The sequence below is a fragment of the Homalodisca vitripennis genome, chromosome 6 (assembly GCF_021130785.1).
Source record: "Homalodisca vitripennis isolate AUS2020 chromosome 6, UT_GWSS_2.1, whole genome shotgun sequence".
NCBI classification, from domain to species: domain Eukaryota; kingdom Metazoa; phylum Arthropoda; class Insecta; order Hemiptera; family Cicadellidae; genus Homalodisca; species Homalodisca vitripennis.
The window spans coordinates 121,006,633-121,022,698 of NC_060212.1; the positions used below are offsets into that span (position 1 = coordinate 121,006,633).

The window sequence follows — 16,066 nt, forward strand, 5'->3', positions numbered from 1 at the left end:
GTCCCAAAAAGACTTCTAAAAACCGAACTCAAGAAAGCAGCATTCATCAATTCTCACTCTCACCCCTAATAAATAAAACTTGAGTTAGCAGCTCTCTCGAAAAAGAAGAAAGGAATAAGCGTAAGGAAAACAAACAACCTTAAAAAAGCCTCTAAAAAGGTTCTGAAACCAAAAGGTAAGAGCAAGTACAGAAAGTCTGACTCCAAATTGTTTCAAACCAAAACATGAGGTGACAAAGGCAAAGAAAAATTTATGTCGCAGAAACATTTCGTTCAGCTCATCAGAGGACGAAGATAAATGCAAGGAAATAATTCTGTGCGATGACAATGAAATGGATGACGTAGACCTTCTCAGATTTGGAAATTCTGGGGCCATATCAGAAAAGGAATTGCCTACTGAAGCTGGTTGCTGTCTTCTTTGTGGGGAGATTGGGAGGGGACAGTGAACTTTGGTTCAGGTGTGGTTTTTTGTGCAGTTGAGTACATGCAGAATGCAGTGCTGCCGATTCGGTCGAGAACTTTGTATGTGGCTATTGCAAAAATGTATCATAGCTTTTTGTAATATTTTTCTTAAAACTTAGATTTTATTGTTTTTCTTATATTTTGACGACAAAAATGTGGGGCTAACTTAGCTAATTTGTAATTTGTTTGAAGATTGTAATTAATACATAACACTAAATACATTTTAATTGTGTTTATATTACAGTTTTTTTCATAGATGTTATAGTGTACGTTATTACCCCAACACAAGTACGGAATTGCCCCAAGCTTGGGACAATTCCGTACAATGCAATGTTCTAGTAATTTTTATCTTAACTATGTTCTACTTGTAAAAAAATTTCAAAAAAATCTATTTTGTAAATAACCTTTTAATAATCATTGTATACAACTTTCAGATAGAAATATTGAAAAATACAAAAGATAGGTACCCTCTTTTCTTAAGTGTACGGTATTGCCTCGAGATCCCCCTATAAAATGTTTGTGTTAAGAAATATTTTCAATCTTATTAACCTAATATTAAATTGAGAAATCTTGTGTTCACTCATTATTTCTGTCTGTGGGGTTAAAGAAAAACAACATCCAGATTTTATAATTTATTTGGCTAATCAATTATTAATTACACGAAAATATTTATAGAGAAACATAATGTAAACGAATTCTAACATTGTGATCTTAATGTCAAAGTATGTACAATTTAATGCAGAAAAATAAAACACAATTTAAACACATGTTTTATACAATTTGTCCAGCAGTTTAACACAATGCTCGAGCCATAACATTAGCCCAAGATTGGTTAGAATTAAAAATGGAGTGTTGAATGTTGTTTCTTTCAGGAAATCATGCAGGCATGTAGAACAAAAATTGAATCTGCAGGGTCACATAATGTTTTACTAAAACGCACTACCAACTTTAATTATGCAATAATTCAAAAAAGGTTTCAGTTAATAAGTTAAAGTACAAAATTAACAATAAAGAATGCCCAAATAAAATTAGATCCCAGTATTGGGTGAGATAAAATATAGTTTTTGTCATCTATACATAATTATAATATTATTCTTTCAAAATCTACAACAATATGGATACCTTGGATCAAACTAATCAACTCATAAAATAGTGTAGGAATGGTCTTTTTCTGAAATAACTAAGAAATCTCTTTTTTCATGGTCATAAGCTATAAATTCAAGCATTTCAATTTTGTAAAGGATGAGTTAAAAGAAATATTTTAAATGTACGACACACAAAAAAAGATACATACTGACCTTATTTCTTTATATTAGAAGAGGTAAAACTTAATACCTATGCTACATCATTTTTCTACAAGTGTACCTTATAAATGAAATAATTTTTTAAAACAATTTGTTAAAATTTATTATCAGTTAGTAATTTAGATCAAGTATATGTTGTGTATAAAATTGGTCTTAAAATACATAGTATATATTATTAGCAGTAAAAAGTTGTATTTTATTTTGTAAAGAGTTTGTTGTCAATGTCTCCTAATCCAGCTTCTAATTGTAGTATAAAAAGTTTATAAAATGGAAAATTTTCATAAAAACTGTGATTTTAATTAGTTTTAAATGCAGGTAAATGTGCTCCAAAATACTTTAAAGGCACAAATATCTTAAACTTTACATTTTATGGAGTTTTATTACATAAAGCTGGTAGTATTTTAGTCAAAGGAGGCATTTTTAAGGCATATCTCGTAATATATAATGTATTGGAAGATATCAGGGTTAATACACTTTAAAATAGAATTTCACCCTTTCAGAAGTTCCTAGTACTTCTTTAAAATCTAAAAATGTTTAAAATCAAGGTATCGTATTAAAATTTATATTTCATTTGCTTGTAGCTGAACTCATCACTACCGTTCAAAATGACAAGCTTTTCCAAAACTACGACAAACAGTAAGCTACTGTACTGTTCATGACAGTGACAATCTTACACGAAATATTATCAGAATAAGACAGTTTCTCTGCTTTTATATCAATACACAACTTAATATGGATGTACTTTAAATATAAAAACATGATACATAAGAAATATACAAATTACAAAACCTAACATTAATTAATACACATAAATAATGGTTCCTTAGAAAACAGTTAAAATAATATACTGGTACTAATAAGAGCATTTCACTATGTGCAACAAATAAATTAATAAATTACTTAATAATATAAATAACAAAACATCAGTGAAAGTTATATAAACATTATTAAAGTATTTAATAAGGAAGCTATCTTGAGAAGAAAGGTACTACAATATTTTTTTAGAAAATAGAACTTATTTCAGCTACAAATTAAGACTTAGTCATGTAAGTCTCAAAATTTGAAGTTATCTACAAGAAAAACTGACAAACATTGTGAAATTGAGTGATAAAAACTTTAAAAAAATTGCACTGAGGGTCTTTAAGTTGTTTTAGAAACTGCAGCAAGTCAGTTATAAAATCTTCATAAAACTCTGAACAGCAGTGAAAGATTGAAGCAGATAAAACTATGAAGGTGAAGCTCACCATTTAAGATTGCAGAGATGAATTTTTGAAAAAAATTAAGGCGTCTTTTGTGGATACATTTCAATAAAATGATCAGTACACTTTTAAACAAAAATCTGGACAATACATCGAGAACTTCTAGACACTATTGGCTTCCAAAGGACAGGTCAAAACACAGGCTGGATGAAAAACTCTTCTGCGCCAGGTAGATTCAAAGGCCAAAGTATTCTTGAGTGTCCTGAGACGCAAGTGTGCTCAAAGATCAGAAGCTTTCAGCTGCTAGAATATTCCAGTGGCTAGAGGCTTCAGAAATCTATGTGACTCTGTGTGGTAGAGAATTCTGAATCCCAGAAGGTAGCAGAGGCTAAATAGGTTCTAAGAGATCAGGAGCTAGGAATTTGTCAAGAATGGAAACATACATTAACCGTATGATGGATGATGCTCCAATAGATTTTATGGAACCAGACGCAGATATTTCCTTGCTTTAGGTATTTCCTTAGATGCAGAGATCAGTAGCTCCTTGGGACCAAGAATGGTCTTACAGGATGGAGACTTCTTGATCAACTGATGGCATACATCAGTCAGCGTAAGATGGACCAGAGCTTGGAGAATTCAAAATACCAGATTTCTCATTATCTGCCAGACAACCTCAATATACGATAACCAGAATTTCATGTTATTTTTTGTGGACATAAAGGAACTTTAAAGCACCAATTGGAGACCCTCGTGCACTAGATAATAATTTACTTTAAAGAGAATTCTCTTGTTTACATTCCAAAAATTAAAATGTTTTGTTAAGAAACCATTTTTTGTAATCAATGCTAAAGGAAAACGAAACTGACATTTATATAAACTTGCATTCATGGTAAGTCTAAACACTTTATTCTAACGCCATTCACACATTTCCACCCATGCCACTATTAACAGCTTAGATTAATTCCTACGATTACATTCAGTATTCACAACGTTCTATACAATGACATTAATTAACATTTCACTTACAAACTAATTAAAATAGCGAATACTTTGGCTCATAAACAAAATATTAGGTCTCTCTATTGTAAATTGTACACTTAAAACACAAAATATGTACAGTAAATATAAATGATCCTGGATCATCGATGCATTCTTCCAAGAACAAAGGTATTAAGGATCAGGATTTGATCTTTGATTGTTTCAATCTGTGAATAATATACAAAACAGAATTAATGTGAATATTTAATCACATACTTGGTACATTACATAACATACTCTTTTCCTATGAAGAAATACATTTACATATGTACATTCGTCAATTTTAAAGTTTCATTTGGAAATAGTTTTTAATTTAAAATGTACCAGAAGTGTTTAGTGGTGATAATATCTGTCATGCTTATTGTTTTTAGCTTTAGAGTCTGTGATTGCACCACGAATAATAAATAATATACTAAACCACAAAATGCAATATTGACGAGAAAGATGTTGACAGAAGCTTTGCATGCATAACTCGTACTAGCAGTCAGTGGAGGTGAAGTGCTGCAACATACAAAACATGTATAAACATCCACATTTACCATGTGTTTACGATTAATTGTATATTGAATTTATTCATTCTCAATGAAATCATACCATTTACATTGGTAATAAAGAGTCTTTATATCTAGATACAAAATAAATAAGCTTCTCTAGAGAAATTGTGTTTACAAACACCTGGCACGAATTGGTACCTTTTAGAAATATCCAAATTGGAATATCTTAAGAACAAAATCTAATCACAAACGGCCAAGAATATCAGAAAGTAGCAAATATTATAAAATACTGTTGATACAAAAAAATTAGAAATTATTATCAAGGAAGGGCATATGAACAACAAATGGACAGCAGCAGAACATAATTATCTTCATGCATTATTGCAAAAAATATTGTACAATAAAACAATTGTAATCTTTTACAGAGCAAATTTATTTTTAATTCATGAGAGGAGGATGGAAAATTATTTTACTATAAAAAATTAGACCTCACTGTATTGAAACGATGTTGTATTGAAACAACATTGAGTTTTCCTTCATTAGAACAATGATAAGCATTAAATTAAGTTGTTCATTACCAAATTTGATTGAGGTTTTGTAGTGTCTAGTGTTAATTTACCCATATTTATATGGGTTCTATATAAATATTTTGAGATCTTTATTTTGGAGGACTGACAGTATAGGAAAAGTTAACCAACATTTAGGAGTGCACTAGGAGCACCTTTAAAATTAAACATTTTGCAAAACTCTCTAAACAAAATAGGGGAGTAAAGTGGAGAATGGAAAAAACGAAGATGGTTGCCAGTACTTAGTCTCTGCCTGTACACTTACCGCGCTAGTCACTAGCAGTAGAAGTGAGCCACTAGCAGAGAGGAGATTACGAGAGCAGCTGATATCCTTTGCTCGATAGCTGCACTGTTAGCAGAAGCTGAAATACACAATCATTTACGTTAGCCGAATAAAGAATATAAAATAGAATGTAAATTTCATGTTCGATTAATAATTGTAAACGGTCTGTAAAAGTTGATATAGAAATGTTTGAACTAATACCACTGTCCATCCACATACAGTCGTATACCGAGAAACCCAGTTTCTAGCACTGATCAGGTGTAGTCAATATAAAGTTTAATAACATACTATTGATTATTAATAGAAACTAACAATTAATTACTCCGCTGATTTTGAACTAAAATGGGGCGCAAATCCCTGTCACCTTTACGTAACTTATACTAAGCCTGTTTAATGGACATAAATTTGAAGTTTCAATCTCTAATGTCTAAATGTGTTTAACACGTAATTGCACGCTCTGCAGTAATTTGCTCACATCCTGTATAAACGTTTACAAATAATAAAAATTGAGTAAATTTTTCAAAACGTGACCAAGTTTCTGTTTTAGTTTATTGTCACATTAGCAAAAACATATACAGGCTTTTACATGAAAATAATTTTTTCTACATAAAAAACTAAATATTTCCATCAACATACAAATGTAAAGGAAACGTTCTCTACCGTGACTACACGCAACGTTAGTAATTTCCCACTAACTTATTCTTCTGCCACTGTAACACAAACTAATTACATATATTGAAAGAGAAACAGAACAAAAACAGGTACAGAAATATTTCACACTAGTTGTTAATTGATTTATGATCTCAACTTATTTCATTTTTATTCAATATAGTTACGTTAATAATCTAACAAGACTGAGAAACATAATCTTCACAATTCCTGACACATGAAATTTAATGAATAATAATGATAAGAAAAAAATAACAATGGCAATAATGTTTATAAACGAAGCAGTAAAAACCATAAATAATGAAGGTAATAACTTAGAATATATGATATATTTGTATAATTTAAAAGAACAGCCAAAGTTGAGCTTACTGTATGGTAATTGTGGTATTTATTTATCTAATGAATAGTATGTATCAATTTTGGCTTTTCTTATTATAACTTGCCAATAAGATTTATTTAGGCCTAAATATACTAAAATCATTTAAAAAATCGGTGCAAAAGGAGAAATAGTGTGATTTGTAAACATTGCGTCCGCATACACACAGGTGACAAAAAAAACAGTTTGAGTTGCTGTTTAATTTGATGTATGAATTATAACTTAAGTTATATGTAAAAAAAAACTATAAAATGTTAAAACTCTGATATTCATTTATAAGCACCTTATATGTTTAGCCTTCTTACATTAATACAAAAAACGAAATAGGCTAAATATTTAGGCAACAGTTCTCGTTCCAAATATGATCATGAACACTTTTGCTAGATAGCACAAATTCAGGATCTTTTATTACCAGGAGAGAGGCTATTTTGTACTGACCTACAACCAGGATTTGTAGTGTTCCACCATTACTAAAATTAGATCAAAATTTCTGCTCATCATAGCCATTTTTGCATCACTAGTAAATTCCCTCGTCTCCTAAAACCTATTCAAAGTGCATTTTACAATGCCAAATAATGTTTTTTTATTTTGAACTTGTTATATTTATGTTGTGTTATTTAAAAATGTTCTTACTTAATGCTAAGGTATGACTGTCAATAAGAAATGATATGACTGCCTAAAGAAGTTGAGTAATATCAGCCAATACACTGTTGTTCAGTTAAAGCTGAGTTAGTACAATAATTAGTAAACGATAAAAGCAAAAATCTCAACTTACCGAGTTGTTCAGTTTCTATTAAGTCGTCATCATGCTCTGAAAATAAAGTAACAAGCTGTGCTAAATTCTGTACAGTGCACTCAGACAAAACAATAAAATCAGTCTAAAATAAGGTTTTAAAAAAGCAAAAATAAGCAAAAATGAAAAATGGTCCATAGTAACATTCTAGGAATTATGAGTAAGATTATTGCACACAGATAAGTAGCAACAGAACATAAAATCGAAAACTTCATGCAATGCATGAATGATAAATGAATGATTCTGAAAAATATATTTATAAATTTGCAAATTAATAATGCAGTTTTATTTGATCTCATCTCATTACAAAATATTTAATGCTTCAAGATTAATTTCTTCTACACCTGATTTGACAATATGTGGTTGTACTTGGAAAATATCTTTAGTTAAATTGTTTCATGAAATTATGTCAATATTCTTCTGTTTAATAACATTAGCGTAGTACATGTTAAATATTTTTCAAATCTGCTTTCATCTTTGCTTTATAATGAAAAATTCTTAATTAAGAACTTTAATGTATTTGGTGGAAGAGTATTGTAAGTTAATTGCTCAAATAATCATTGAGCCTTTAATATATATATATGAAACTTATACTATGCCAATCCTTTTATTGCCAAACATGATTTTTAGTATGTACGCAAAGAGAACCAAAACAAATAGTTACAAATGTCTTATTTTGGTTAAAACGTTGATTAAGTATACGAAAGCTTTACCTGTAAATAGCACTTTTAAGTTTATATTTATGCCTTTTTGTTTAATTCAATCGCAGTGTGAATGTTTCTGGACATTACGTTCTTTATGAATACATTTATTATAATTTTAAAATACTCTCAGTTTGATATTAAATATTCTTTTGTACAAATACATGTTGGCTCTTCTTGCACATACATTGCAATCCATAAAAGAAAAAGTTGACAATAAAAGGATTAAAAACATTGTGGTTTTTATGTTTTATATATAATAATGGTAATCTATTGATTCCAAAGGAAAATAATGCAGCAGACTTTACATTGTGTAGGTACTTATAAAAAATTGATGGGTTAGTTTAAGTTTGTATTCTATTCATTAATGCGTCTTTATGTTTTAAAAAGTTAAAAATGAGATCATTGGTCCGTTCATTACTCCGAGTATTCATTAATACTCAGAGTGTAACTTAGGTATTACAACGATGAATGATGAGTTAACAAGTTTTCACTATTTAAAAACACATTCAGTTAGTATTAAAAGCAAAATTATTAATGTGAAATAAATAACACCACATTGGTTATTAATTCCCAGTTATATTGGCTGTATATGTATATTTCGCTAAATAAATAAATATAATGTATTACGTTATAAATATATAATTTTTATGACTAGTTTTGATTTAGTTGTGTTTTATGCTTAAAATAGTGAGAGTGGATCAATATTTTATTTTAGAGATGGAGTGTACAATAGAAAGGTAAAATTTGATTTAAATATTGTAAGGTTGTGATTAAATACAAGCTAGGCAAGAATCAAAAGTTGGAACTGATCCTAAATTGATTCAGCGTGCTTCAGAAGCCTAATTAAAAACTTTTATCAGCAAATTTTGTTTGCTTCCCTGTTCTTTTTGCCAACTTCCCCGTCCCGTCTCTCAAATAAACTTCTCAATGTTTTCCAGCTATTTGAATCTTCACCGATTCTAAAGATAACAGATTAAATGAAATGTCTATTTTTGAGGTGGAGTTTGTGCTGTTTTAGCCCTCTCTTTCTCTCAACCTCAAAAGAAAAAAATTAAAAGAAATAAAAATATAAAAGATGATAAATAACCAGTAGTATTATTGTGGCTTTACCTGCAAATTACAATTGAAAATATCAAGTTTTGCTTCAATTCTTAATTCCCCACATAATATTGATCTTAAAATGTGTTTGAACTCTTTGAAGTACGGTAAAAGATCTTATAAAATGTTCATAAGAAAATAAATAAGAAATAGAAGAGCAGTTTCATACACGCTATTTAATACTTAGCGTTTACATTTCTGGAAATGATAACTCGATTCTAAATAATCTTGGAACTTCGACTTACGCGCCTGGTATCACGACTATCATTCAGTTTTCCGGTTCACACCAGGTTGAAACGTATCACAATTACAATCTGGAGATATTTCAGTTTTAAATTTAAACCAGAATTGGATGAGCCAATAATACATGCCTGCTTATAAAGGTGAGTGGAGAGGGGCAGAGCTATTTTGGATTAGCTGACACTCAACCAATCAGCATTCAATGTGGTCAACCAGTGATCAGCACAGTGCTTAATCACAATCTGTCGGATTATCTCATGTCGTTGTTGAATTTATTTTATTATTGATTATTAGTAAGGTTTATTTTATTAACCTTGATAATAGGAGGGGAAGAAAAAGCAAGTAGGCTATTATTTCCAAAATACTGATGTTTTGTATGAGTAATATGTATATGAACTTAGGTGTAATAATAGATATTAAATTATTTGATTGCCAAATTTCACTGACCCACAACTACATACATTTTTTTTAGAATCCAGATGTACATAGATCACATTAAAAATTTCATGGTCGTACTAATTCCTGATTGATTGAGCTTCAGCCAATTATGATACAACTCCACCCCTCTGCACTCATCTATATTAGCAGATATGCATTACTGACAGCTCTCCACATTGAAGCAAAGTCTCTAGATTTTCATTGTATTAGAAACGTTCCATCATGGTGTGAATTCGCAAACTTAGATGATAGCCACTTCCAAAACACCGAAAGTTAGAAACATTAATAAACTTTACCTCTGGGGAAGGTGCTCACGGAGGAAAACTCTGACCAACCGTAGTTGTTCTTGGCCTTCAGTTGCGCTACGTAGACTCCTGGCACTGTATCAGTAAGGGTGTGCTTCACTGTGAAGATTCTACCCTCTGGAGACGACGTTACGGTTGGCTTCACAACAACCCACTCGTCTTTCTGTGACAAGTAATGGATGGAATGAATACATAACATTTTTTTAGCAGGAAAGTAAAAAAAGCACACCAAGCAAGAGTTTGCCTAAAAATGAATAATATAGTGTTGCCTACACTAGCTAAAAGTCATACTTGGTGTTTCAAAGTCCCACATTTTCGTTGTAACTTTTGCACAGTTGAAAATATGTCAAACCAGTTTTGTAGGAATAAGTAAATATTTTTAACAATAACATAATTTTACATCATTATAAAAAAAGAAGAAAGACAAACACTAGAGTTCTCTTTTAACTCCATCCAACATCAGTTGAAATTAGAAATTAGACTTTGTTAAACCCTTTGTAAACTATTTTTGATGGAGTGGTCAGAAATTGTTTTCCTTCATAGTGTTTGTTTTGTCATATCGAGATCTTTAATTTCAGATACTACTTTATTGATCATCCCTTTGAAAATGTTTGACTTGCCTCCCAACCCCCATCTTATAAGAGGCAATGGTAATTTAAAAATCCATAGAAAATTAATGTTCTCAGGTGATTTTTAAAATATATCCTTCAGAATTCTCAACTGCTTAAAAGTTAACCCTTTTACTGCCAGAGCAATTTACTCAGTTTTACAGTTTATTTCGAGGCTGATCTAATTGGCATCAGATTTGATTTGAAATCTGCCACCAGACAATTAGATCGGCTTTGTGTGGTTTTTTTTATATGACTATTTTTAATCAGTAAACATAAAATTTAAACCAAAATATAAACAAAAAACCTTCTTACACATTAAATATCTGAGTGAAAGAACAACAAAAAAAAAATATTAACCATGCCAAGCAGCACCAGCTCCACGTTGTCAACTGATTAATATTGTTTGCAAAAATATGTAAATAGAATTCAAAATTATATTTTACTTTCATTTCTTTAGTGTTTTGACCGTAAAACCTACAACAGATATTTCTTTGCACAAGGATTATTGGAATAGCAATAATAAAATTTTACTATAATTTTAAAATGTTAACTAAAAAGTTACATTTTTAGGGCTACAGAGTTATAATAGTCATTGTTGTAACTGTGTTTTTAATAGTAAACCTAATTTAAAATTAGGTACGTTTTTAAAGAAAATTATATGTTTTGTTTCTTTTTACTTATAATTCTTTATTTATAAATATGTAATCTTAAAATTGTTAATGTATTCTCATAAGGCAAGTATTTTTGAGGAAAATATACAGTATAGTAGACACGTTATAATAAATTTACTATACACTCGTTAAAATGTTAAAATCAATAGTTTGAAGAAAAATTTCAAAACATGTTTTTATACTAATAAAATAAAGAAACTTGGAAAGTGTTTTTCAAACAAACAAAACAAAAACGTTATAACCATAGCTGTTGTATAAGAGGATTTAGGATTGTGAACCGATGCCAACAAATTAGTGAAAATCACCGCAGCAATTTCAGTTGTGGAGCGAGTCGTCAGGTTCGCGACGTTTAGACTGCACAGCGTTAAGAACTTGGCGGTCACCGCGCGCCAAGTTGCATATGTCTGTGGCAGGTCAACAAAGCAGGCTGGAGTGTACTGTTGATAGTTATTATATAAAACACAGTATAGTCGTAGTCGTACCTCTTGTCTCTTGTAAAGTAGTTCATACTCCTCAATCGGAGCATAGCTCTCCACCTTGTAGGTGAGCACTGGAATCTTGTTGCCTTCCTCCTTGATCGACTCAATCACAGGTTGTGAAGGATGGCCTGGAAAACATACAGGTCAATATACAGTTATCACAACCCTCTCACCTTAACTTACATGCAGATTTTAAATTCCCTCGGTAATCAATTGGATTTGTTTTTGACGAATATACAGTAGCCTCCTTATTAACCACCCACCACCTTAACCAGCCTGTGTTTGCTAAAAATTGACATCCTCTTAACTGGAAATTTTTTAATAAATCATCGTTTTAACCGATCATGATCATGACTAACAGATAGGTCATGAATGACGGTGATATTTTAACTAAACTCTATGACTCATACGGAGAGACAACGTGAATGCTTTTACTTCATTCCTGTACATTCTTGAATTAATTTTAAGTTTGTCTAGATTTTCAAGGTGTGTTTGTTTTACAAATACAAATGTAATGTGTTTGTAAAACAATAATTAAGAAATGGAAATGTCATGTAACTATTGAGCAAATACTATAAATTCTCGTGAATGTATTGATAAAGGAGAATACATGAAAAGAATTTATGAGGAATGAAATGTCAGCAAAAGTATTGTAAACAGTTGGTGAAAGAATAAAAAATCTCTTCTGAATTTCTTAATCAAATAGAATTTTATAAAACACTCTCAAGCAAAAAACACTTTGAAAGCCAACAAAAAAATTAGTCGATAATGCTCTTTGATTATGGTTTAAACAAGAACATCGGAGGTGTACTCCATTAAGTGGACAAATTTCAAAGGAGAAACAATGTTGATTCATTCAAGAATTGAAAATGGAGCGCAGGTTTTACCAAAGAAAGGATGGCTATAGCGTATGTGGAAAAAGTCAGCTGATAAACTTGTAGCAAGTGAATTTACAACAAAATTTGAAGATTATTTTGCTGAAAGAACCATACAGAGAAAATAAGTTTACAATGTGGACGAAAAGTCTACACTTCAAGAAGGGAAGTTAGAGTGTGAGAGTTTTATTTGCCAGCCCACATGAGATGTTCCAGCCAATGGTCCAAGGAGTTATTACCAGCTTAAAGAGGTGTTATAGACAAACTTCTGTCTGAAATACTGTCAAAGTCATATGGCATGAGCAACAGGGCTAATCAGTGCCCTGAATGCCATTAATATTAAGAATGTAATTTGTACGCTGGCTAAGGCATTTGAAGAAATGCTAATCACATTTGTCATATTGTACAGTAAATTCTGGATAGAGGTAACAGATGCTAATGATGGAAATAACACAGAAGACAGTCTGTCACTGTCCAGAATACTATTAAACCACTAGAACCTGGTGACAACACCATGTCGCCAAACTCGAAAACGAGTTTTTCACTGATGAAATTGATGAAAAACGATTGTTGCCACAGACAACGAAGAAAATGCAGAAGAAGAAGAAGATACATACATAGTTATCTTGAAAAAATATACCACACAGAAGCTACATCGGCACTAAATTCAGCAAACACATGAATTATCAACCCTGACTGACACCACGTTTGTTGAGAAACATCATGACCACGTATTCAAAGGAGCAATAAACACAAAGACACAGAATAGAATCTACGACTTCTTTAAGAACTAACAACGACAACTTCAGTGCAAATGCCAACAACTCAGCGCCCTCATGACTTATCATTCATGATTACGAGTGTGGTGGGGGAAGTGACGGGGTTGCCAAACTGAGTAGTGTTCGTGTCAGAGCATTCTTTCCTATTTTCTAAGGCAACTTCAATCAAATATAACAATTTCCTTGGACTTATCAAACTGCATTTATGCTATACAATCTTAAATAAAGTAAAAGTTATTACTCAAAATAAATAAAGTGCTCTACCTGTCAGACGAATGATAGCTTCTCGTGATCCTTCAGCGTTTTTTGGCTTCACAAATGTAGTCTCCAAAGTCTTCCTTCTGTGTTTTCAGAACCTTCAGGATGTGGTCATTTCCGTTTCTTTCAAGTTTTATCCTCTGAGATGACACAACAGGTTTCCTTGCATCTCCGTCTTTGTACCACTTCACCTGTAAATTAACCACAGTTAAAACCACGGCAAAATTCATTTTCAATAACCTAACAAAAAGCCAGCACAGTTATTCACTTACCAACTCCTAAATAGGAAACTATAATATTCTTATTGAAAGATTTGCTATGGAACCTAACATCCATAAACATTTTCTGGCTCTTTGCTTTGTCATTATTCAATAAGAGGTTTGTAGTTTAAACTAAAAATTATATGGAGAATAAAACACAAATAAATACTGCCAATTCCAGCTGACAATATGTGTAGCAAAAATGTTTGATCTGTATCATGAGAAGCTTTAAAGGAAACTAAAATAAACAACTTATTGAGGAATCCTTACAAGCAGTATATTTAAATCGTATGAGAATAATTCAGGAAGTTAAGTTTGGTATTATCTGTGGAAAAATGTGGATAGTGCCATTATCAATATATGACCCACGTCAGTATGAGTGAATAGCGTTCATTATAAGATCAACAATCACAATAAAACTACAATAACATTATGTGTTATAATCAATTTTCAGTGCACAATAAGACTTAAATGCTGTAGAAATACACCAGAAACCTTGTGCAGTTTATAGAAGAAACATTACCAGTGAGTAAATCATGAAATTTGTTTCTGAAAATACAGACACACATCCACAAGAACAGAAGTATATTTATTTTGACTGATAAACTCATTGGAAATTGAAAGCAAAATAGGAGACACCCATTCATTCATATTTACAAAAAATGTCAGACTTACATCGGATATTGCAGATGGATCTGTGCAAAATGGTTTTTACTGATGATGATTCTAAGGGACATACTACTACTATAACTTTTTTGCTAACATGACAGTTTCTTGATCAGGAAAAGAATCTAAAAAAATAACTAACTTTGTGGCTTAAAAAAGTAAACGACTTAAAACTGAAAATATTACCTTTTTGTAACCAAACAGAATTTATTTTATGAACAGTCTTGTGCCCAGTGAGTTTTTTTGTTGAATATTTGTTTTGCTAGATATAGCTATAGCTTGTTTTTTTTGGCGATGTCAATGTTTAACAATCATGTAATACTAATTTCTGTTATTATATTCTAGTTATTATGTCACTCTCTAAAGGAATTCTTGAAAAAGTCCTTTACAAGAATAATGAGAAGTCATTTTAAACAAGAAGGCAGTCATTACAAAAAAGGGCTGGATTGAAAAGAAAAATTAACAGCTTAAAATAAAAATACTAAAGTACCCTACTCTTTCCATTCAAGAATTTTTAAAAGTTTAACCTTGTTTCTCAAAAAAACTATCCAGCTCATCATGTCAGAGCAAACTTGCTTGTGATAATCTTAGTTCTTCGGCTTAAAACTTTAGTGTAATGATTATCTTCTAAGTTTTCCAGTTCAAAACGCTTTGAAACATTGTCAACACAATGATTTCTTGAAATATTTCACTACATACTAAAGTGAAAGTGACAATACCACACATTCACTTATACACACGAGTTAAAGAGGACGGACAGAGCTGCATTGTGATTAGCTAAAACTTTACCAATTAATGACCGATATGAAGTAACAGCAATCATTATTGTTTCTTTATCACAGACACATTTTAATACTAATTGGATTGTATCATTTGTGTTGAAGTTATTATCTTTCTTCATTATCACTTGATTAATTAAATTCTTTCTCGATTATTAACGTACTTATCACTGTTCGTATTGTCCTTATGATCTTTATTATTAATATTAGTTGATACATTATTATTATTTTCACTAATTGGTATTGTTTAGTTTTTATTTACTATATTAGCTGTAATTGTTCTTACTTATTCAAGAATGTCGTTGTTATCATCTCTTTTAGTTGTATTTCATATTTGAAATGGCTGTGCATTTGGCTGTCAAAACAATTAAAGATTTAATTGTTTTGACATGTTGTAAACAAAAAGAAACTTTGAATATAGTTTTGCTCCTGACATTTAGGAGAAAATTGTCAATTGATTTAAACTGTGTTTTCACCCATCTACAGAACGCCACAGTCTAAGAGTTTATTTGAGTACTGAATGGCATCTAGACATAATGTTATAAATGAACACTCAACATACGTCCTGCAACATTTGACGTACCTCAGGTTTTTTATGACCGGTGACAGTACACATCAGCTCAGACTCGTATCCTTCTCCCGTCGGCACAATCGCTTTTGCGATCTTGATTTCAGGAGGGTCTGCAATATAATCAAAACAATATTTTATTAGAGGACAAT

At 31.0% G+C, this 16,066-nt stretch overlaps 1 pseudogene; it reads right to left on the reverse strand.

The window, feature by feature from the left end:
- Positions 1–1,080: 1,080 nt before the first annotated feature.
- Positions 1,081–16,066, reverse strand: part of LOC124364854 — a 213,062-nt pseudogene continuing 198,076 nt past the window's right edge.